The following is a 21,989-nucleotide window of genomic DNA, read 5'->3' on the forward strand; positions in this document are numbered from 1 at the left end:
AGCATAGAAGGGGGGATGGGGAGAGGGGCATAAAGGGGAGAAAATGAAGAGATGGGCACCACTCTGAAGGAATGGGGGTGACTTTATCGAGGTGAAGAATCTCACTCAGGGGTTGAGACAGCTTGTCCACAGTTTCCCTTCTTCCTGCACAAAGTGACCTCCACCCTATCCTGAGCTGTTGAAACACCCAGCCTAACCAGCCTCTCTCGGACAGCAGAGAGGCATGTTCAAGTCCACACTCTTCTCCCTTCAAGGTCTGTTCCTCTACTTCTGACCAAACCTCCATGCTCAAAGTGTCCACTCCCTCTGTCCCACCGTGGTTTTTCCCTTGAAGACTTCCATCCCAAGCAACATGCTTGGGGCCTGTTCATTCCACTGACTCATCATGGCACCATTTCTCCTCAGGTTCCATTTTCAGTCTTCCTGTCAAACCAGGAAATGCCTTCTCCAAGCAACCCATCTTAATTACGGGGCCTGTGCCTGCTCCGCATACTGAGGCAGTAGATTTTCAATGCCTCCTCAAGACTCCACTCCAGAACTTTACCTTTAAAACCTTCCCATCCTCTAAAGCCCATCCAGGCTCACACCCATCAAATGTTGGTGTTGACAAGGTTGACCGAGAATGAGGTGGTGTACCACTGGAGCCATGCCACCCAGAGCCAACATCAGAGTCATCTTCAGCAGAAACGTAGCCATGTGTTCAAACAGCCATATCGACCATGTCTCTTGATGTGTTGTGAATGCCTCTGTGAGATACATTTTCCCCTTCTGCACCAGGAAGGTAGCCACGAGGTCCACCATGAATTTGGTGGCTCTGTGTTTTAGGAAGGCAATCATGGCGTTGTCGGAGAGCACAGTGAGTGTGGCGGTTTGCTTCAGTCCCGGCGAGGACGCTGGAGGCTCTGAGAGTGGGGCTTTTCTTGAGGTCCCAGGTGGGTGGGGGTCAGTAGGTGGGCTCATGCTCCCCACCCCTCGCCTCAGCTGCAACGTGAAAAAAAACTGTCAAGCTCCTGGCCTATGGGCTCTGGCCGGCAGGCTCCAACCCTCAAGCCCACTCCACACTCGATTTCTGGCTGACTCACACAGCACAGTGACTTGTGGGCAAGGCCCAGCACGAAATTTAAACCGTTCCTATGTACGATTTACTGCTAGGAGCACGACTTCTGCAGATTTGACAGAGCAGAGTGCCCTCAGTCCCAGCTGATCGCATCTCGCTTGAGCTTGAGCTTCTTTTGCGGTTTCCTGAAGTAGTCAGTCTCTGCAATAGAGTTCTGCACTTTCTCAAACAGTTCAACTTTCTGATCTGAAAGTTGGTCAGAAGCCTGTCCTCCGGAGTCAGTTTCAAAGTCCTTTCCGTGACCCTCTCTGAAGATGAAAGAGACTTGCAAAAACAGAGTCAAACCAAACTGTCTGTAAAGGACAAAGGATTTCAAAATGGCAATGGACAAAGAAATTTGGTTATTTTTGTGACCTAGAACACTTGAAGATAACAATTACAATGATGAGTGTTAACCAGGATAAATCAGCATTTTAGGAATGCTATCTAATTTTTAAAACCCTTCTAGAAACATTTACCCACAGCATAGCCTAGATCCTGAGGAAACCATGCTTAGCTATCCATGGAAACATGGTGACCATGAAAGTTTTTCAGGCAAGTGCAGAAAATCAAACGGGTGTGTGAAACATCTTAGCCACTTGGTGTGATTCAAGACCTGATCAAAACAATACTGGAAATTTATTTTGATAAGACATCAAAATGTTTCATAATTACTTTCCCCAGAAAAGAAGAAAAGTTTAAGCAAATGATCTTTTTAAGAGAGGGCAAAAACCAAAATCTAATTTGGCAACAGCTTCCCTTTGATAGGAAAGCTCATTGATTTCGTTCAGTTCATTTCCATATGAGCCAATTTGATCATGCACCAAAAACTTTTCTTCGAGTTTCTTCCCCCAGACACTCTAGATGCTTTTTTTGACATGAAAAATTTGTCCTAGGGCTTCTTTCCTTTTTTAGGACCCATTTATTTTTCTTAACAAAACCAACAAAAATATTTCCATTCCTTAAATCTTCTCCACTGAAAACATACACCTCGCTTTCCTTAGAGCACAAAGATGTCTTGCTTCTTGATTTTGAGTAGCTTTAATCACATCTCTTCCTTCGAAGTCTCAGCCTTTATAGACCTTGTTTTCAGTAAAAACCAAGAAGGAAGCAATTATAAATGGTTCTTTCCACTAGCATTCTGTGGCTTTGCAAATTTATAAGTACATCTATAATTTCCAGAAACATACTACTTCATGGTACAATCTTCAGATAAAAATGCAAGACATGTTTCCCAACAGACCCAAACCTCTTTTGGTTTCTGTGTCCAAATAAGCCCAAAGTAGCTAAACCTCTATCTAAGAATTACTGTCTAATACTTTATCTTATTTGGTAATGATCTAGAGATTCAATAAATTTCTATCATTCAAGTGAATTTAACAAAACATGAAGGTGTAAAGTAATCAAAGGTTGTGAAGTTCGGTCCATACACCAGAACGCCCAATTGTTGTTCAAAAGTTCCCCCAACACTTTCCTCTTACTGATATCTATTTCGTTGACTTGTTTGCAATAATTGAGGGCCTCTGCCAGGAGCTCGATTGAGTCCACGGCAGCCCTGGAAGGCCGGTTTCCACTGTGTTTCCGGCTGACTCACACAGCACAGCGACTTGTGGGCAAGGCCCAGCACGAAATTTAAATCGTTCCTGTTTATGATTTACTTCTAGGAGCCCGACTTCTGCAGATTTGAGAGAGCAGAGTGCCTTCAGTCCCAGCTGATCACTTGCTTGAGCTTGAGCTTCTTTTGCGGTTTCCTGAAGTAGTCAGTCTCTGCATTAGAGTTCTGCACTTTCTCAACCAGCTCAACTTTATGATCTGAAAGTTGGTCAGAAGCCTGTCTTCTAGAGCTAATTTCAAAGTCCTTTCTGTGACTCTCTCTGAAGACGAAAGAGACTTGCAGAAACAGAGTCAAACCAAACTGTCTGTAAATGACAAAGGATTACAAAATGGCAATGGATGAAGAAATTTGGTTATTTTTGTGACCCAGAACACTTTAAGATAACAATTAGAGTGATGAGTGCTAACCAGGACAAATCAGCATTTTAGGAATGTTATCTAATTTTTAAAACCCTTCTAGAAACATTTACCCACAGCATAGCCTAGATCCCTAGGAAACCATGCTTAGCTATGCATTGAAACACGGTGACCATGAAAGTTTTTCAGGCAAGTGCAGAAAATCAAACGGGTGTATGAAACATCTTAGCCACTTGGTGTGATTCAAGACCTCATCTAAACAATACTGGAAATTTATTTTGATAAGACATCAAAATCTTTCCTAATCTCTTTCCCCAGAAAAGAAGAAAAGTTTAAGAAAATGATCCTTTTAAGAGAGGGCAAAAACCAAAATCTAATTTAGCAACAGCTTCCCTTTGATAGGAAAGCTCATTGACTCGGTTCAACTACTTTTCAACATCAGCCATTTGGATCATGCACAAAACTGTTTTCTTTGAGTTTCTTCCCCCATCACTCTAGAAGCTTCTTTTGACATGAAAAATTTGTCCTAGGGCTTCTTTCCTTTTTTAGGACCCATTTATCTTTCTTACCAAAACCAAGAAAAATATTTCCATTCCTTAAGTCTTCTCGACTGAAAGCATACACCTTACTTTCCTTAGAGCACAAAGATGTCTTGCTTCTTGATTTTGAGTAGCTTTAATCTCATCTCTTCCTTCGAAGTCTCAGCCTTTACAGACCTTGTTTTCAGTAAAAACCAAGAAGGAAGCAATTATAAACGGTCCTTTCCACTGCCATTCTGTGGCTTTGCAAATTTATAAATATATTTATAATTTCCAGAAACATACTGCTTCATGGTACAATCTTCAGATAAAAATGCAAGACATGTTTCCCAACAGACCCAAACCTCTTTTGGTTTCTGTGTCCAAATAAGCCCAAAGTAGCTAAACCTCTATCTAAGAATTACTGTCTAATATATTATCTTATTTGGAAATGATCTAGAGATTCAATAAATTTCTATCATTTGACTGAATTTAACAAAACTCGAAGGTTTCAAGGAACCAAAGGTTTCGAAGTTCAGTACATACACCAGAACAGCTAATTGTTGTTCAAAAGTTCACCCAACATTTCCATCTTACTGATATGTATTTAGTTTACTTGTTTGCAATAATTGAGGGCCTCTGTCAGGAGCTCGACTGAGCCCACGGCAGCCATGGAAGGCCGGTTTCCACTGTCTGGTTCCTGGACTTTGAGAAGAGACGTTGGTGTGGTGCTGGGCAAAGAGGGTGTGGTGCCCGGCGATAGGAGCCACAGGGAAGCGCTCTGAGTAGCCTTCCGTGTGGGCGAACGTGGAAATGCGCTCCTGAGAACCTTCAGAACCGACACCCTTGATTCTCTCTAAGCTGCTGCTTCTAGACGGGAAGGCAGTGTCTTTTTGAGTTTGAGCCGCGGGCCCAGGGCACTAGGTGTGTGCTGAAAGCCAAGCCAAGAAGCTGAGGTTTGCAGAGTTGAGAGAGGAGCGACGAAGTGAGTGAAGACAGGAAGTTGCCCCGAGCCCGGGGATTGGGGGAAGTGGCTGTGCGAGAGGGGCCCCAGGGTGGCTGGCAGGCGGCGGGCCGGCAGAGGCCGGTAGTGCCAAGGCTTGGGCTGGAGTGGAGATGCAGCTGGGGCTGGGGTCGAGGGCCCTGAGAAGCCGGTGTGTCGGGCCCGGAGGGCAGTGTGTGCGGAGGCGGGGCCTGAGCACAGCCCAGGCTGCAGAGCTTCGCAGGGCTGGTGAGTGGAGTGCGGGCTGGAGGTGGGGTTGGGGAGATGGGGGCCGGAGCCCAGGGCCACGCGTGCCGCTCTTTGGCTCGGAGACGGTGCTCGGCAAATCTTGCCGCCTGTCGGCAGCCGGCAGCCCAATGGGGCGATGCCCTGACTCCCTGCGGGGCCGGAGCCCCAGCGGTACCTCTGCCCAGAATGGGGCTAAGGCTGGCCAGCGATGGACGTCTCTTTTCCTTTGGTTTTTGAGTTTTGGGTTCCCTTTGTGATTTGGCTGTGATTGTTCAGGCGGCTGTGAGCTGAGCCGCAGCGGGTCTGGCTCCATGTCCAGGGCCGGAGGGCTCGTGCACGCGCCCAGCTCGGAGGGCAGGATGAGGCGCTGTGCCCATGGCCGAGACCCTGCGGAGCCCGTGATCTCAGTGGAGAAGCTTTCTTAAGCCGCGAGGGATTTGCTTTTCTGCCTTCGTTGATTTTCCTTTGGAAACAACTGGTGCTAGTCCCACCCTTTTCCCCTCGCACCCCCGCCCCTCCCCTCGTACTCAGAAGGAACCGCCACATATCTTGTCTTTTTCAGCTCCGGGGACGGGGACGGGGACGCAATGGCTCTCTCCTTCTTGCACTTTGGAAGGCGACGTCCCAGAGTTGGGCTCTTTCCAGAACAGGTCGTTTCGCTGGCAGCAGAACATGGGTGAAGGTAAGAGAAAAGCATCTGATCTTTGAAGACACTGACGATGTGCCACTGGACCCAGGACCCAGATCCCCACCCACAGGGGCCCTGGAGGCAGTCCCCCAAGGGCTAGGTGCACAGAGCCACCCTCCTGACTTAGGAGGGCCAGAGAAAAGTGTGTCTGCCCCCACGGATCCCAGGCCCAGAGTCTGTCTTTCGGCATCCTTTGGGTGCTTTGCAACGACTCGCTGGTGTCCGTGATGAAGGAGGAAAGCCAAGTCTTCTCCGTTTGGAGAGATCTGTGTTTCTCGCCTGTTGTGCGCTGCGATTGTGTTCTCGCGGCGTGAAGTCTTCAGGCTTGGCCAGTTTTGCAGCCACAGAGACGAAGCGAAGTGGTGTGCTTGTCAGTGGCATGAGTTGGGTCAGCAAGTCTCATGGGCCCTTTCACTTGGGAGCTGATCGTTCCTAAGGGAAGCACAGCCGTCAGGCATCCCCTGGCATCTGGAGATTTGTTGCTGGATTAGTGGCGGTGCTTCCCCGAGGGCGCTCATGTGCCAGCCATGGGCCAAGGTGCTCCATCTCCCACGCAAGAGACTGTCTCAGAGAGCGGTGGCCAAGGACGTTGCCTGGGTCCTCGTGGGCACAGGCTTCTCATGACACGGCTTCAGTGACTTGGACGTGGTCCCAGGGCAGCGGGGCTGCATTTCCGATGGGGACGTGAGAGCGCTCCCCAGAGATGGAGCGCAAGCAGACGCCATTCCACAGCACCGAAGGAACTGGGGAGGGACGATGATGGGTTTTCTTCTGGCGACGCGGACACTTTCCTTTGTATTTTCTGGAGAGAAGACTCCCTTTCTCCTTTGGCTTGTGCCGTTCCGCACCCATCCCCAGTGAGTAGACTCTCCTTCTGTAAGTCCCAATAAAACACGGATTTGTTTTCTCCCTGTCTGCTTCCACCTGAAGGATTCCTAAAGCCTTGTTGAGTCTTCCTATCTTGAGGGCAATGGAGTTCTTTGCCTAGGATCAGGAAGACTCTGTCCTCCCCGTTCACAGGATCGGATGGGCAAGGCTGGGGCTAGAAGCAGGGGATCCAACGTCCCAGTGTCCCAGTCGTGCCTCCCGCCCACCCCACGGGTTGAGAGAGGAGCAGATCCTGGGAAGGAGCGAAGTTTGCCTGGATGGGCCTTGTGCGGCTCTGGGGAAGAGAGGATGTCACTCAAAGTTCCCGAGGCTGCGGGGGAGTCCTGATGTCTAAGCTTCCTCGGATGAGGAGGGTATTTCAATTCCTGTCCAGAGATGCCTCAGGCAAGCTGCGGGAGAGGCCTGCGTGTGGTGAAGCGGCGAGGGTTAGATGGGGAGAGGATGTGGCGGGGGACCCGGAGAGCGGACACAGGGAGGGACCGGAGGGTGTGGGGAGAGCTGAGAGGTCGAGGTGGAGGTGACCCTGGGGTGGGCTTCAAGGGAGGAAGGGAGGACAGTGTGCGTCTGGGGGGAGACTGGCGGTGGCGGGGGCGGGCTTCCCAGCCCAGGAGGGTTGTGAGAGCCCAGCCGGGGCGAAGGGTGGTGAGTGAAGCTGGCGAGCGGGTAGGGCTGGAAAGAGGGTCGAGGGAAGGCGGAGCGAGGCCCAGGCTTTTGCAGAGTCCCGCTGCCCCTGCCGGGGCTGAGCCCCAAGCGGTTGGCTCCCAGGGCATGGTGTGGGTCCGATCACTTCAGCATAGTCCCCCTGGCCGAGCTGGAGACAAAGCCACACATAGTCCTGGCCTCCTCGGCCCAGGCCTCCTCCGGCCCCGCCAGCACATTCCCAAGTGGGATGCTCCAAGGCTCTGGGCCCACGTGAAGGAGAAGGAGGCCCCTGGGAGGAGCTGAGCGGTTGCACGTGGGCAGGGAGGTGAGGAGGGCACAGGGTGCGCGGCAGGGAATGCAGGGCCGGCTTGAGCCCAAAGGGTGCCGGAGGAGACACGCAGAGGAGGGCTGAGGGTCGAGGCCCGTGCCCTGGATGCCTGGTGGTCCGCTCCCGGGTGTGGGGGGCCTGTCAGGCTTGACAGCGTTTGGCCCCCACTTTTCTTTCCTTCCCTTCCCTAGAACAGAGCCTCCATGCAAGCCTGTGCTGTGGCAAGCGTCCAGCCGCAGCCCGTGGAGTCCGCATTCTTTCCACTAGAGGGCGGTCAGCTGTGAAAGCACCTGGGATCCCCAGAGGGGGCCTGAGAGGCAGGGGTGGAGATGTGGCCCGAGGGACGGAGAGTCTCCTGGCCTCCGGGAGCCTTGAGCATACTGCTCTTCCAGCTGCCTGAGCAGGTGCCCACAGGGTTTCGGAGACCTCCTGACAGCAGGTGTGGGCCCAAGGGAGCCGAAGGATCTCCTGAGGAGAGTCTCGTTGGAGAAGACACTGGGTAGGCTTGGCACTGTTGCCGCAGAGCTGGCCATCAACCTCCTGGGTTTGGGCCCAGGAGGGAGGTTCCAGGAGAAGCCCCTCGGAGGCTGCCCCTTGCCAGATGAGCCCCCAGGAGCCCCCGAGTTCCACACACGGGGTGAGTGGGTTGGCGAGCCGGCGCTCTCCGGCCCCGCGCGCGCGCAGGTCGCCCTTTCCTGATCCAGGGCCTTCTGCTCACTCCCGCAGCTTCCTCACGACTACCGGCCCCCACCTCCCCCAAAGTGGGTTTCTCCGGAGGGATTCTCTGAAGCCGATTTCTTCTCGCCCCTCCTCTGTCCCACCATTGAGGCTGCTGACTCGGGCCTGGTCCTGTTTTGGATGGCTCCCCTGCAAGCGGGAAATGCGGCTACCCACCCTCTGCCCCGTCGTGGGCCCAGCAGCCACCGACCGAGCCTTTGCCCTGTGCAGACGGGAGGTTCTCACGGTCCTCTTGGGACCCTTCGCGTCAGCATTTCAGCCTTGGGAGCGCCCCACCCCCATCTGAGGGGACCCGGTCCAGGCTGCCGACCCTCGGCACCTCTGTCCCCGTTGCAGATCTCTCGCCCCATCAGCAGGGTGTTGTGCACCTTGAGAAGCCCCCCCAGTGCTCGTGGTGCCGGCCACCGAGCTTGAGCTCTGCTCTGAGGGCCACCAACCCAGAACCTCGCAGGAAGGTCTCCACTCCTTTGGAAAAGACTGCGTTTATTTTCGCAGTCGACCCAAGGCCGACGACGTGATGGGGCCGGCGGGCCGGCAGGCAGGCGGGCTCATGTTCAGCACCCCTCCCCTCAGCTGCAACGTCAACAGAAACTGTCAGGCTCCTGGCCTATGGGCTCTGGCCGGCATGCTCCGCCCCATCCCCAGGCCCCTCCCCGCTCGGTTTCGGGCCGACTCACACAGCACAGCGACTTGGGGGCAAGGCCCAGCAGGAAATTTAAATCGTTCCTGTGTACGATTTACTGCTAGGAGCACGACTTCTGCAGATTTGAGGGAGCAGACTTCCTTCAGTCCCACGTGATCACATCTTGCTTGAGCTTGAGCTTCTTTTGCACTTTCCTGAAGTCCTCAGTCTCTGCATTAGAGTTCTGCACTTTCTCAACCAGTTCAACTTTCTCATCTGAAAGTTGATCAGGAGCCTGTCTGCTAGAGTCAGTTTCAAAGTCCTTTCCGTGACCCTCTCTGAAGATGAAAGAGACTTGCAGAAACAGAGTCAAACCAAACTGTCTGTAAATGACAAGGATTTCAAAATGGCAATGGACAAAGAAATTTGGTTATTTTTATGACCTAGAACACATCCAGATAACAATTAGAGTGATGAGTGCTAACCAGGATAAATCAGCATTTTAGGAATGCTATCTGATTTTTAAAACCCTTCTAGAAACATTTACCCACAGCATAGCCTAGATCCCTAGGAAACCATGCTTAGCTATGCATGGAAACACGGTGACCATGAAAGTTTCTCAGGCAAGTGTAGAAAATCAAACGGGTGAGTGAAACATCTTAGCCACTTGGTGTGATTCAATTCGTGTATCAAAACAATACTGGAAATTTATTTTGATAAGGCATCAAAATCTTTCCTAATCTCTTTCCCCAGAAAAGAAGAAAACTTTAAGCAAATGATCCTTTTAAGAGAGGGCAAAAACCAAAACTAATTTGGCAACAGCTTCCCTTCGATATGAAAGTTCACTGACTTCGTTCAGTTCGTTTCCATAGTAGCCAATTTGATCATGCACAAAACTCTTTTCTTTGAGTTTTTTCCCCTCATACATTCCAGAACCTTCTTTTTACATTAAGAATTTGTCCTAGGGCTGCTTTCCTTTTTTAGGACCCATTTATCTTTCTTACCAAAACCAACAAAGACATTTCCATTCTTTAAATTTTCTTGCCTGAGAACATTCATCCTGCTTTCCTTAGCGCACAAAGATGTCTTCCTTCTCAATTTTGAGTAGCTTTAATCACATCTCTTCCTTAGAAGTCTCAGCCTTTACAGACCTTGTTTTCAGTAGAATCTAAGAAGGAAGCAATTATAAACTGTCCTTTCCATTAGCATTCTGTGGCTTTACAAATTTATAAATATATTTATAATTTCCAGAATCATACTACTTCCTAGGACACTCTTATGATAAAAACGTAAGGCATCTTTACTAATAGACCCAAAGATCTTTTGGTTTCTCTGTCAAAATAAGCCTGAAGTAGATAAACCTCTGTCTAATAACTACTGTCTAATATTTTATCTTATTTGGAAATGATCTAGAGACTCCATAAATTTCTATCATTCAACTGAACTTAATAAAACTTGAAGGTGTCAAGTAACCAAAGGTTGTGAAGTTCGGTCCATACACCAGAACACCTAATTGTTGTTCAAAAGTTCACCCAGCCCTTTCCTCTTACTGATATCTATTTCGTTGACTTGTTTGCAATAATTGAGGGCTTCTGCCAGGAGCTCGATTGAGCCCACGGCAGCCCTGGAAAGCCGGTTTCCACTGTGTGGTTCCAGGACCTTGAGAAGAGACATTGGTGTGGTGCTGGGCAAAGATGGTGTGGTGCCCGGCGTCAGCTGGGCAAAGATGGTGTGGTGCCCGGCGTCAGGAGCCACAGGGAAGCGCTCCGAGTAGCCTTCCATGCGGGCGAACATGGAAATGCGCCCTTGAAAACCTTGAGAGCCGAAACCCTTGCTTCTCTCCAAGCTGCTGCTTCTAGCGGGGAAGCCAGTGTCTTCGTGAGTTTGAGCCGCGGGCCCAGAGCGCTAGGGTGTGTGCTGAAAGCCAAGCCAAGAAGCTGAGGTTTGGAGAGTTGAGAGAGGAGCCAGGACGTGAGTGAAGCAGGAAGTTGCCCCTAGCCAGGGAGGGGGGGAAGTGGCTGTGTGAGAGGGGCCCCAGGGTGGCTGGCAGGCGGCGGGCTGGCAGAGGCCGGCAGTGCCAAGGCTTGGCTGGAGTGGAGATGCAGCTGTGGCTGGCGTCGAGGGCCCTGAGAAGCCGGTGTGTCGGGCCCGGAGGGCAGTGTGTGCGGAGGCGGGGCCTGGGCAAAGCCCAGGCGGCAGAGCTTCCCAGGGCTGGTGAGTGGAGTGCGGGCTGGAGGTGGGGTTGGGGAGATGGGGGCCGGAGCCCAGGGCCGCGCCGTGCCGCTCTTTGGCTCGGAGACGGTGCTCGTGCTCGGCAAATCTTGCCGCCTGTCGGCAGCCGGCAGCCCAATGGGGCGATGCCCTGACTCCCTGCGGGGCCTGAGCCTCAGTGGCATCTCTGCCCGGAATGGGGCTAAGGCTGGCCGGCGATGGATGTCTCTTTTCTTTTGGTTTTTGAGTTTTGGGTTCCCTTTGTGATTTGGCTGTGATTGTTCACGGGGCTGAGAGCTGAGCCGCGGATGGTCTGGCTCCATGTCCAGGGCCGGAGGGCTCGTGCACGCGCCCAGCTCGGAGGGCAGGATGAGGCGCTGTGCCCACGGCCGAGACCCTGCGGAGCCCGTGATCTCAGTGGAGAAGCCTTCTTAAGCCGCGATCGATTTGCTTTTCTGCCTTCATTGATTATCATTTGGAAACAAGTGGTGCCGCTGTAATGGAAGAACTGGGGACAGACCCTTCCAGCCACTGGCTGAATCGAGGCCAGGAAAGCGATCATTCTCTCCCAGAGAGGGAGACATCTTGCCTGCTGGCTTGCTCCCGATTCAGGGGACCACCATGACAAGTGATGCTTTCGGGGCTGCCTTCTTCGTTGGCAGAACCCAGGGCACATTGGCGGTGCAAAGTTCGAGCGAGAGTCAGGTGGTGCACCACCAGAGCCATGCGGCCCAGAGCCAACATCAGAATCATCTTCAGCAGAAACGTAGCCATCTGTTCGAACAACCATATCGACCACATGTCGATCAATGCCTCTGTGAGATACGTTTTCCCCTTCTGCACGAGGAAGGTAGCCACAAGGTCCACCATGAATTCGGTGGCTCTGTGTTTTAGGAAGGCAATCATGGCGTTGTCGGAGAGCACAGTGAGTGTGGCGGTTTGCTTCAGTCCCGGCGAGGACGCTGGAGGCTCTGAGAGTGGGGCTTTTGTTGAGGTCCCAGGTGGGCGTGGGGTCGGTGGGTGGGCTTGTGCTCAGCACCCCTCCCCTCAGCTGCAACATCAACAGAAGCTGTCAGGCTTCTGGCCTCTGTGCTCTGGCCGGCAGGTTCCCCCACACCTGCCCCCTCCCTGCTCGGTTTCTGGCTGACTCACACAGCAGAGCATCTTGTGGGCAAGGCCAAGTAGGAAATTTAAGCCACTCGTATATTCGATTTATGGCTAGGAGCCCGACTTCTCCAGATTTGAGAGAGCAGAGTGCCTTCAGTCCCACGTGATCACATCTTGCCGGAGCTTGAGCTTCTTTTGCGGTTTCCTGAAGTCTTCAGTCTCTGCATTAGAGTTCTGCACTTTCTCAACCAGCTCAACTTTATGATCTGAAAGTTGGTCAGAAGCCTGTCTTCTAGAGTCAATTTCAAAGTCCTTTCTGTGACCCTCTCTGAAGACGAAAGAGACTTGCAGAAACAGAGTCAAACCAAACAGTCTGTAAATGACAAAGGATTTCAAAATGGCGCTGCTCGCAGAAGGTGCTTGGCAAATCTTGCTGCCTATCCGCCAAATGGGGCGATGCCCTGACTCCCTGCGGGGCCGGAGCCCCAGAGGCCGCTCTGCCCTGAATGTGCTAAGACCAGCGATGGATCTCTCTTTTCCTTTGGCTTTTGTGTTTTGGATTGCATGTGTGAGTTTTGTGTGATTCCTCTGGGGCCCTTGAATTGAGCTGCAGTTTTTGTGGCTCCATTTCCACGCTGTGGTAGCTGTAACACCTACACAACTGGATGGCCAGATCAAGCAGTCTTCCCCGTGCAAAGACTTTGAGGATGCTACCTTGTCAGTGCAGAAGCTTTTTAAACCAAGAGGGATTTGCTTTTATCTATTCATGTATTATAAGTTTGAAGCAGTTGGTGTGGGTAACACACTTACTCAATTCCATGTCCCCCCATACTGAGAATGAACTGCAAATACTGTGTCTTTTTCCTACACAGGGATACAATAGTACTCTTGTTTTTCCAATTTTGAATCCGACATAACACAGTTGGGCTCTTTAAAGAAAAGGCCTTTCCACTGCTGGCTGGACATCGGTTACTGTGAGTAGTATGGAAAGTCCCCTGGTTTTTCCAGACACTGAGGATCGGGAATTTTATCTGAGACCTGGATGCCAGCAAACAGGGACTCTGGAGGAAATCTGCCTAGGCTTAGATGCCCAGAATCACCCTTCTGCCTTAGGAGGCCCAGAGAAAAGTGTGTGTACCCCCAAGATCCCAGGCCCAGATTCTATCTTTTCTGCATCTTTCCTGTGCTTTGCAAGGACTTTCTCCCGTCCGTGATGATTTGTGAAAACAAAATCTTCTCATTTTGGAGATTCCTAAGATTCTCCACTGTTGTGTTCCTTCTAGTATCAACTCTTAAGCCCGGCCTGTTTTGCGCCCACAGAGATGAGCCAATGTCCTTATCAGTGGCATGATTCAGGCAAACTCCTCTCTTGAGATCTTTCACTTGTGACCTCATCTTTCTTACGTGAACTGCAGCTATTGGGCGTCCCCTGGCATCTGCATATTTGTTCTTTGTTTAGCTGTGGTGCTTCCCTGAAAGGGCTTGTGCTCCAACCATGTGCTGGAATGCCCCATCTTCCACCCAAGAAATGTTCTCAGAGTCCCGTGGACCAGGTGTTTTCTGGATCCTCTTGTGCACTGGCTTCCATATCCTCTTATCTGTCTACTAGTGACCCTTGCTCTAACACTGTTGTCATTCCACCTACATTTTCACCTCATCTTTAAGGAACAAGATCACATAGATTTTTAAAAGATATTCTGTCATAAAATCCAGCAACTCCAATGGACTCACAGGGCCCTGCCATGTCAGCCACCCTCCCTTCTGCAATTGACCACCCTTTTTGGAACCCTCCTCAGTCTTGGGCTCAGGCTAGACATCTCTGTCCTCATTTCTTTGCTTTCTTTATTGTTTTTGCAAACGCTGCTTGCCTTTTCTAAGGAGAGTCCAGAGACAGAACCTGGGAAATGGTAAATAGAATCTGTCCACTGGTTCTGTGTCCTTTCCTGCTCCTTTTGGCCTCTGGGGTATTTGGGTGAACCCTCGGAGTCCTGATGGTGAGGTGGAGTGTGGGTAAGCAGAGGTGGGTGTTGAGGGCTGGGATCTGTGCAGAGTCCAGATGAGAAACAATGAATCTGGAATGGGGCTTAGGGGCGTTAAGTGTGATTTGGTATGAATAGGGTGTTGCAAGAGGGCTCTTTTGGGAGGTTCCAGGATAGGGCTGAAGATTCTGAGTGAAAGGTTGACCTACTTGTTGAGGGGGGAGCACCCGCACCTGGTGCAGTGAAGTTGGAGGTACCATCCTTCCCATGATGCTGAGATGTAGAATTTGGGGGAAGGATAAGATTCTTGAAGACTCAGATCAGTGCCTGGACACTGGGGATGAGGTACAAGAGGTACAGGGTGACAGGGGACATGGGACAGGAGAAAAAGGGGAGAGGTAGATGAGCATTCAGTTGAGGGCCAGGATTTTGGAGAGTGATAAAGAATTGAAGACAGTGGACACCATGAACGCAGAAGACTGGTGCTGAGGGCATTTGGAGAATCAAGTTAAGAAGGGAGTTTGACCACAGGGTAGTCAGACTAGAAAAGGGATCTGGGATGGAACCTGGGGAAAGGTAGTGAATGCAGGGCAGTGTTGAGGGTGAGAACCAAATTAAGGACAAGAGTTTTCCAGTCTTGAGTTCGGATCCACTTGAGACATGGAGGTTCAGCTTGCTAAGGGAGCTGTTGCTATTTCCTGGATGAAAAAACTGGGAAATCAAGTCACTGCTGCCACATTGGTCTTGGGCCATAGCACCTGTGCACAAGCTTGGGACCCAGCGTCTCCATGGGTCAGGTCCTGGATGCCAGGAGAGGCACAACGTTCCTCTCACAAGAACCACTTCCCTCTTGCACATCTCACATGTGTGAATCTTTTGTCAGATATTCTGGGTATTGCTGTCTTCAGTTCTTCAGGCTTTTGTGTGTTTTTCAAGGGGGTTGGATGAGAATGAGTTAAGTCAATCTGGGGTGCCTATCCTGGACATCAAGTGGAACCTCCAATGTAACATGTCCACAATCAAGACCTTTGTTCCCCTACCTCCCAACCTGATCCTCCCAGAGTCTTCCTCTTCTCAGTCAAGTTCAATTCCATCCTCCAGGGGCTCAGGTCAGAAATCTTGGTGGAATCCTTGATGCCTCTGTTGCTCTCCCACTAATCTCTAATCCACTGGCAATCTGCCTTTAAAATATCAATAGAATCCAAACTTTCAGGTCCAAACCACCACCACTCCTACATGGAGTTATTGTAATGGTCTCTTAATGGGTCTTCCTGCTGCCTCCTTCTCCCCGCTTCCCTTGTATCTATCTCCTCACAGTAGGATCTCTGTATCCTCAGAGATGAATTCCTTTAAAATCTAAGTTGGGTTATCCTTTTTCTGCTCAAGGCCCTCCTGTCACTCACATTTCAATCACATCAAAATCCAGTGTCCTCACCGCAGCCCACAGGCCCAGATCAGTGCTATTCACAGTGCTGGTCCACAATGAGACAGGGAGTTTCCACTGGAAGGTCAATCCACCCAGTGCTTTGGTCAAGTCTTGCAATGAGAAAAATGTCAGCTGAAATAAATAAACAGGGCACTTAGTGATGTGGTTGGTCTACTTTTGGCCCAAGCTCCTCGGCTCCTTGCAGATCACCCTTTCAGTAGCATTGTCTAGTACAATCTGGTCCCTGCTTAGACTCATATGTCGTCATCCTCATCCTATCTGTTGTGGTCACAGTGGCTTCCTGACTGTCAAACATGCCAAGAAGCTCCTGCCCCAGGGCCTTTGCACTGGGTGTTCCCTCTCCCTGGAATAATCTTCCTCCAGAGACATGCATGACTCACCTTCTAGTCTGTTAAGTCCCACTCAAATGTCACCTTGTCATGGGGGATTTCCTGATCATCTTACATAAAATAGAAAGACCCCCCACCACACACACACAACCCAATCACTCCCTGTCACATTCACCCACTTTATTTTCTTTTAGAGGACTTATCACCATCTGAAATACTGCTTATTTATCTTGATTACCTCTCCCTCTACACTAGAACATCAGCTTCCCAAGGCTGATAACCCTCTGTTAGGTTCCCTGTTGTGTCCCCTACAACCACTATAAGCCTGCACAGAATATGTGCTCAGTGTTCAGAAAATGGATTAACTCACCTGTGAATAATTGCATGTTGGGAATTGAGTGCAGTCACTTCAATTTCACTGTCTGTAAAATGTGGATGATTCCAGCCCTGTCAACATGTAGACATCATGGAAGGATGGGCCTCAGTCCTGATACCTCTTACTATGTAACAAAATATCCCAAACTCAAAGTCGCTCCACCTCTGAAATGATGAGGGCCCTGAAAACTTTGTAAACTCTGGTCGTGATAAGAAATGATTAGCTCGTGCACAGGGGAGACAGAGTAACCAAAATCTTGGGTGTATTTCTCTACAGACGGAACATTGGGGGTCCCTGTGGAGGGTCCACCTTCCTGACTTTTCATGCCTCTGTGATGACCCTTAGAGAAACACACTGTTCTCGTGCTGCTTTTACAGAGAGAAACCAGAGACTCACACTGGTGTTGTCACTTAATCAGACCCATGTGAAACAGTGAGACTAGTCTCTCTCATCTGCACACTTGTACACACACATACACACACACAATGATTATTAGACACATGGATTACTGTCTAGCTGGTTTTTACTGAACATTATGTCTCTGAGATACATCCAACTTGACATGTCTGGTCACCAGCCAGGGCTCAGCCCCAAGAACCACATCTAGGCAGCAGCAGAGCCTGACCCTTGACCTGAGACTCAGCATGGAAAGTATGGATGGAAAAGGCCCCCAGGCTATTAGCCTACTGGCATGGGGGACTTAGGAGAGTACAGGAGAATGTCAGTGCCCCCAGGGCAGGAACAGAGGAAAGAAGATCCTGCTGGCAGCTCCTCATCCACCAGGATTCAGGCCCAGGGGTGTTCTCTTGGAATCAAACCATAACACATGCCATTTGGGCAGCTCCTCTCTTCCAAGATTTAAGTCAGGGACTATGAATATTTTAAAGTTAATTCACTCACAACCTGGCAGCCATATATTTATCCTACTTCGTTGATGGAAAACTGAGGCACAGGGAAGTGCACTCAATGAACCAGGGTCACAGAGACCATGAGCAGCAGATAAGACACATGTGGTCTGCCTGCAGCCACAACGCCACGCTCTCCTTCACCTGGGGGCCTTATTAGGTGTCTGTAGACCCCAAGCCCAGCTGTCAGTTCAGATCATTTCTTCTTATGTTTCCCCAACTCAGAGGGAGAGATTCTGGTCTGGGGAGTAACAGCAAGTGGAGAATTCATGTGAGCTTACTCTAGACTAAATTACCTGCGTCAACAGTCAGTCAGCGCAGGGAATGTCCAGTCCTCCCCCTCAGGTGGCTGATCCAATCTCACTGCACTGAAGTTGAAATCATTTATTTGTCTCCTGATGTGTTGGGGTCACTTGCACTGGAATGTATAGGAAAGGACTTTGCCATCTCACTCCCAACTCTACACCTGCAGCCAGCACAGGGCCCACGTGTAATGAACACTCAATTGCTTTCGAAGAATGGGAAGGAATGAATAAATAACCCAAATTCTCTTGAGAGACTGGAACTGGATGCAGAGTCCTGGGAATTCTGGGCACCCTGGATAGGTTCTTGACTGTCCAGGGACTCAGGCCTATGTCTCAGGTCTTTTACTGCTCTCTAGGGAAATATTGCTTCCTATAATTGGTCTGAGACCCCGGGGTATTAATCATAATTTTCCCGTATGGAAGAATTTTAACTTCTCAAATTTCTTTCAAATAACCACCAGACACAGTTGGTCCATGGGGGCCAGATTTGCAGCAAGTTCAGTCTCCCCCGTTTCCATCACTCACCCTTCTGCATTTGCACATGTCCAGTCCTGCCCGCAGCAGAGACAGAAGAGACATTAAAGACCAAGGGCAGAGATCAGGTTCTGCTGCCAAAGCCAGGCAGCTCCTGCCTGTCCTCTCACTCTTTTCCGGATCATTCTTTGAACTCCCTTTATCGTTTATTGAGTCACTGGCTCGTGTCAGTTACAGTCACCTGGGAGGATGTGATCCACATCTTTGCCCTGAGGCCTGAGTGCTCACCTGACTGCCGCACTTGTTCCTGGTGTTCGTGTGTTATTTATGCTCAAACCACAGACCTACCTTACCCATCTGTAGGAGAATCTTGCAAATGGTGCTTCAGAGAAAACACACCTCACTGGGTGATGGAGGTGTGCGCAGTGGGAAGGAGTCAGCCCTGGTTGGCCAGGCAGTCAGCTGGTCAGTGAAGAACCAGAAGAGGCATGGAGGGTGGGATTAGGGGGCCAGTGGCCTCTGATTCTCCTCCTCTGTCTTTTCTTTTTTTTTTTCATTTTTTATTGAGTTATTGATAGATTACAATCTTGTGAAATTTCAGTTGTACATTAATGTTTGTCATTCGTGTTGTAGGTGCACCACTTCACCCTTTGTGCCCACCCCCCACCCCACCTTTCCCCTGGTATCCACTAAAGTGTTCTTAGTCCACATTTTTAAATTCCTCATATGAGTGGAGTCATACACAGATTATCCTTCTCTAGCTGGCTTATTTCACTTAACATAATTCCCTCAAGGTCCATCCATGTCATTGCAAATGGAATGATTTTGTTCTGTTTTGCAGCTGAGTAGTATTCCATTGTATATATGTACCACATCTTCTTTATCCATTTGTCTGTTGATGGGCACTTAGGTTGCTTCCATGTCTTGGCTATTGTAAATAATGCTGCAATGAACATTGGGGTGCATAGGACTTTTGGGATTGCTGACTTCAAGCTCTTTGGATAAACACCCAGTAGTGGGATAGCTGGATCATATGGTAGTTCTATTTTTAATTTTTTTGAGGAATCTCCATACTGTTTTCCATAGTGGCTGCACCAGTTTGCATTCCCACCAGCAGTGTATGAAGGTTCCTTTTCCTCCGCAACCTCTCCAACATTTGTTGCTATTAGTTTTAGATATTTTTGTCATTCTAACGGGTGTAAGGTGATATCTTAGTGTAGTTTTGATTTGCATTTCCCTGATGATCAGCGATGATGAGCATCTTTTCATGTGCCTATTGGCCATCAGTATATCTTCTTTGGAGAAATGTCTGTTCATGTCTCCAGCCCATTTTTTCATTGGGTTGTTTGATTTTTTGTTGTTGAGTTGTGAGCCTCCTCTGTCTTTTCAAAACCAGAATCTGCTAACATATTGAGACTTGAGAAATTCTGTGCTTTCTCCCAGACGTAGAGCAGGTGGCCTTACCTTCTCTGAGAGCTCAGATCCTCAGGCATCTGTCTTGAGATTCACAAACACGCCCTGTTCTTTTAAGGACTTGGGTTGGCTGAGAGGTGAAAGATGCCAACTCTGAATTGCCCACTTTTCAATCAGGTTAGTTTTGTTGTTGTGTTTAGGTGTTCTTTGTATATTCTGGATATCGATCCCTTATTAATATATAATTTGCAAATTATTTTCTCCCATTCCACAGGTCACCGTTCACTCTGTTGATTGCGTTCTTTAATGAACTGAATTTTTTCCTTTTGATGAAGTCCAGTTTATCTATTTTTTCCTTGTGTTCTTAGCGTTATATTCAAGAAATCACTGCCAAATCCAATGTCATGAAGCTTTCTCCCTATATTTTCTTCTAAGAGTTTTATAGTTTTAGGTTTTACTTTAGGATTTGATCCATTTTGAGTTAATTTTTGTATATGGTGGAAGACAATGGTCCAACCTCATTCTTCTGCATGTGGATATCCAGGTTTCCAACACTTTTGTTGAAAAGACTGTCCTTTCTCCGCTGAATGGTCTTGACTCCCTTGTCAAAATCATCTCATCACATAATTGAGGCTTTATTTCTGGATCCCTATTGCGTTCCATGGTCTATATGTCTGCCTTTGTGCCAGTGTCACACTATTTTGATTCCTTAGCTCTGTGGTAAGTTTTGAAATCAGGAAGTGTGAGTCCTCCGTTTTTGTTCTCCTTTTTAAAGATTGTTTTAACTATTTGCGGTACTTAGAATTTGAGGTTGGACTTTTCTATTTCCGCAAAAATTTCATTTTGATTTTGATAAGGATTATATGAAATATGTAAGTAGTTCGTTGTATATTGACATCTTAACAATATTAATTTTTCCAAATCATGAACATAGATGTCTCTCCATTTATTTGTGTCTTCTTTAATTTCTTTCAGAATATTTGGTAGTTTTCAGAGTACACATCTTTGACCTCCTTGGTTAAGGTTATTCGTAAGTATTTTATACCTTTTGATGCTATTGTAAATGGAATTTTTTTCTTAATTTCTTTTTTGGATTGTTCATTGTTATTGTATATAAATGTTACTGATTTTGAGTGTTGATTTTGTTTCCTGCAATTTTACTGAATTTGTTTGTTAGTTCTAACATTTTTTTGGGTATGGAATCTTTAGGATTTTCTACTTATAAGATTATGTCTTCTGCTAAAAGAGACCATTTTTCTTCTTTCTTTCCGATTTGGATGACTTTTGTTTCTCCTTGCCTAATTGTTCTGGCTAGGACTCCTGTACTTTTGAACAGAAGTGGTGTAAATAGCATCCTTGTCTTGTTTATGATCTTAAAGGAAAGTTTTCTGTGTTTCCCTTTGAGTATGATGTTAGCTGTAGGTTTTTCATTTGTGCCCTTTGTCCTTTGTAGTTTCCTTCTGTTCCTAACAGTGCCTGTCTTTTGTTAAAACCCTAACCACTTCTCTCTAGAGATTTCCTTCACTGTGATATTCAATCCACAGGCCAGGAAGTAAAAATCCTCTTCAGAGTGAGAAATTCTTTAGATTAGAAGTTCACCAGGTCCTAAGGTTGTGAAGCCTGGTGAGGTCATCCTCATTCCCTAATAAGTTATTTAACAAGAAGTAAATGTGTACTCACTTTATGTAATGTTCCCTTGGCCCCAGAGATGGGCAGAGCTGGCAAGCCTGCTTTCTTCAACACACCCAGAAGTGTATATAGGGAATGTGGCGTGATATTTTCTGAAGTCAAGGAAAGTTCTAGGAAGAAAATCAACGACAGTTCATGAGAAAAAAATTCCACCTGATGATGAGGTCATATGACATATGGGATGACAAAAGGTTCCTGGTGCTGATATTACAGAGATGTCCTGGGGGACTGATAGGAGGTTATCCTGGGATGATATAGGGGTGAAAGGGGGAGGTGGTGCCCTGTCCTTACAGATCACCACCTGAACAAAGGCACTCATCCTTCTGCAGGGGTCAGGGCCATCCTCTGTGTCATCTTTACAGAGTGCCTTGAAATTTCTGAAGAAGGAACATGGCCCCAGAACCCAGGCCCACTCTTAATAATTCACCTCCTCTGTTTTTCCACAGACCCAGTGGCAATGCCCTCCATCTGAGTCACTATAATACATAAGGACCCCAGTCACCGAACATCAGGACCCTGTGGTCCTGACCTGCCTCACACATGACACGGGGATCTCCACCCAGTGATTCTTCAATGACCAGGTTCTATGGCTCATGGAGAGGATGAAGCTGTCCCAGGACAACAGCAACCTCACCATAGACCCCATCAGGAGGAAGGATGCTGGTGTGATTATCACTGAGAGGCCTCCAACTGGATCAGTTCCAGCAGAAGTGACATCCTCAAGCTTGATGTAAAATATGAGTCTTGGCCTCTGGTTCTCTTCTCTTCCTCTATGTTAAACTTTGAAGATATTTTTTTTCTTATCTGTAAAATGATGAATCACTTTTCAAGTAGAGTTGTAATAGTCAATGATGAAGGTGTAAATTCTATAGAAGACTTGCATTAGGTCAATAAATGCTCAACAATGTGAGCTGACTTTGTCATTATTGTTGGCTTAAGGTCACATTCCACTCCAGATACCACCTCTTGTTGGTCACAGTTGCACCATCTCCACTGTGGAAGGATGGGCAGTGGTTGTGCGATGAGGGGTGG

General features: G+C 48.6%; 2 long non-coding RNA genes across 5 annotated transcripts; both read left to right on the forward strand.

Moving 5' to 3' along the window:
* Positions 1-4,499: 4,499 nt before the first annotated feature.
* On the forward strand, positions 4,500-10,194 carry LOC103562542 (uncharacterized). 4 transcript variants are annotated; one of them, XR_011543771.1, is made up of 5 exons: positions 4,598-4,816; positions 5,379-6,361; positions 6,525-6,776; positions 7,554-7,999; positions 8,089-10,194. It is a non-coding gene; the product is annotated as an uncharacterized lncRNA (long non-coding RNA). The 4 variants fall into 4 exon arrangements; XR_011543772.1 differs by having other exon boundaries at positions 7,554-7,861; XR_011543773.1 differs by lacking the exon at positions 7,554-7,999 and having other exon boundaries at positions 4,548-4,816.
* Positions 10,195-10,660: 466 nt separating this feature from the next.
* LOC139085463 (uncharacterized) lies at positions 10,661-21,867 on the forward strand. The gene is made up of 2 exons (XR_011543774.1): positions 10,661-10,936; positions 21,404-21,867. It is a non-coding gene; the product is annotated as an uncharacterized lncRNA (long non-coding RNA).
* The last annotated feature ends 122 nt before the right edge of the window (positions 21,868-21,989 follow it).

Source organism: Equus przewalskii, chromosome 9 (genome assembly GCF_037783145.1).
Source record: "Equus przewalskii isolate Varuska chromosome 9, EquPr2, whole genome shotgun sequence".
NCBI lineage: Eukaryota > Metazoa > Chordata > Mammalia > Perissodactyla > Equidae > Equus > Equus przewalskii.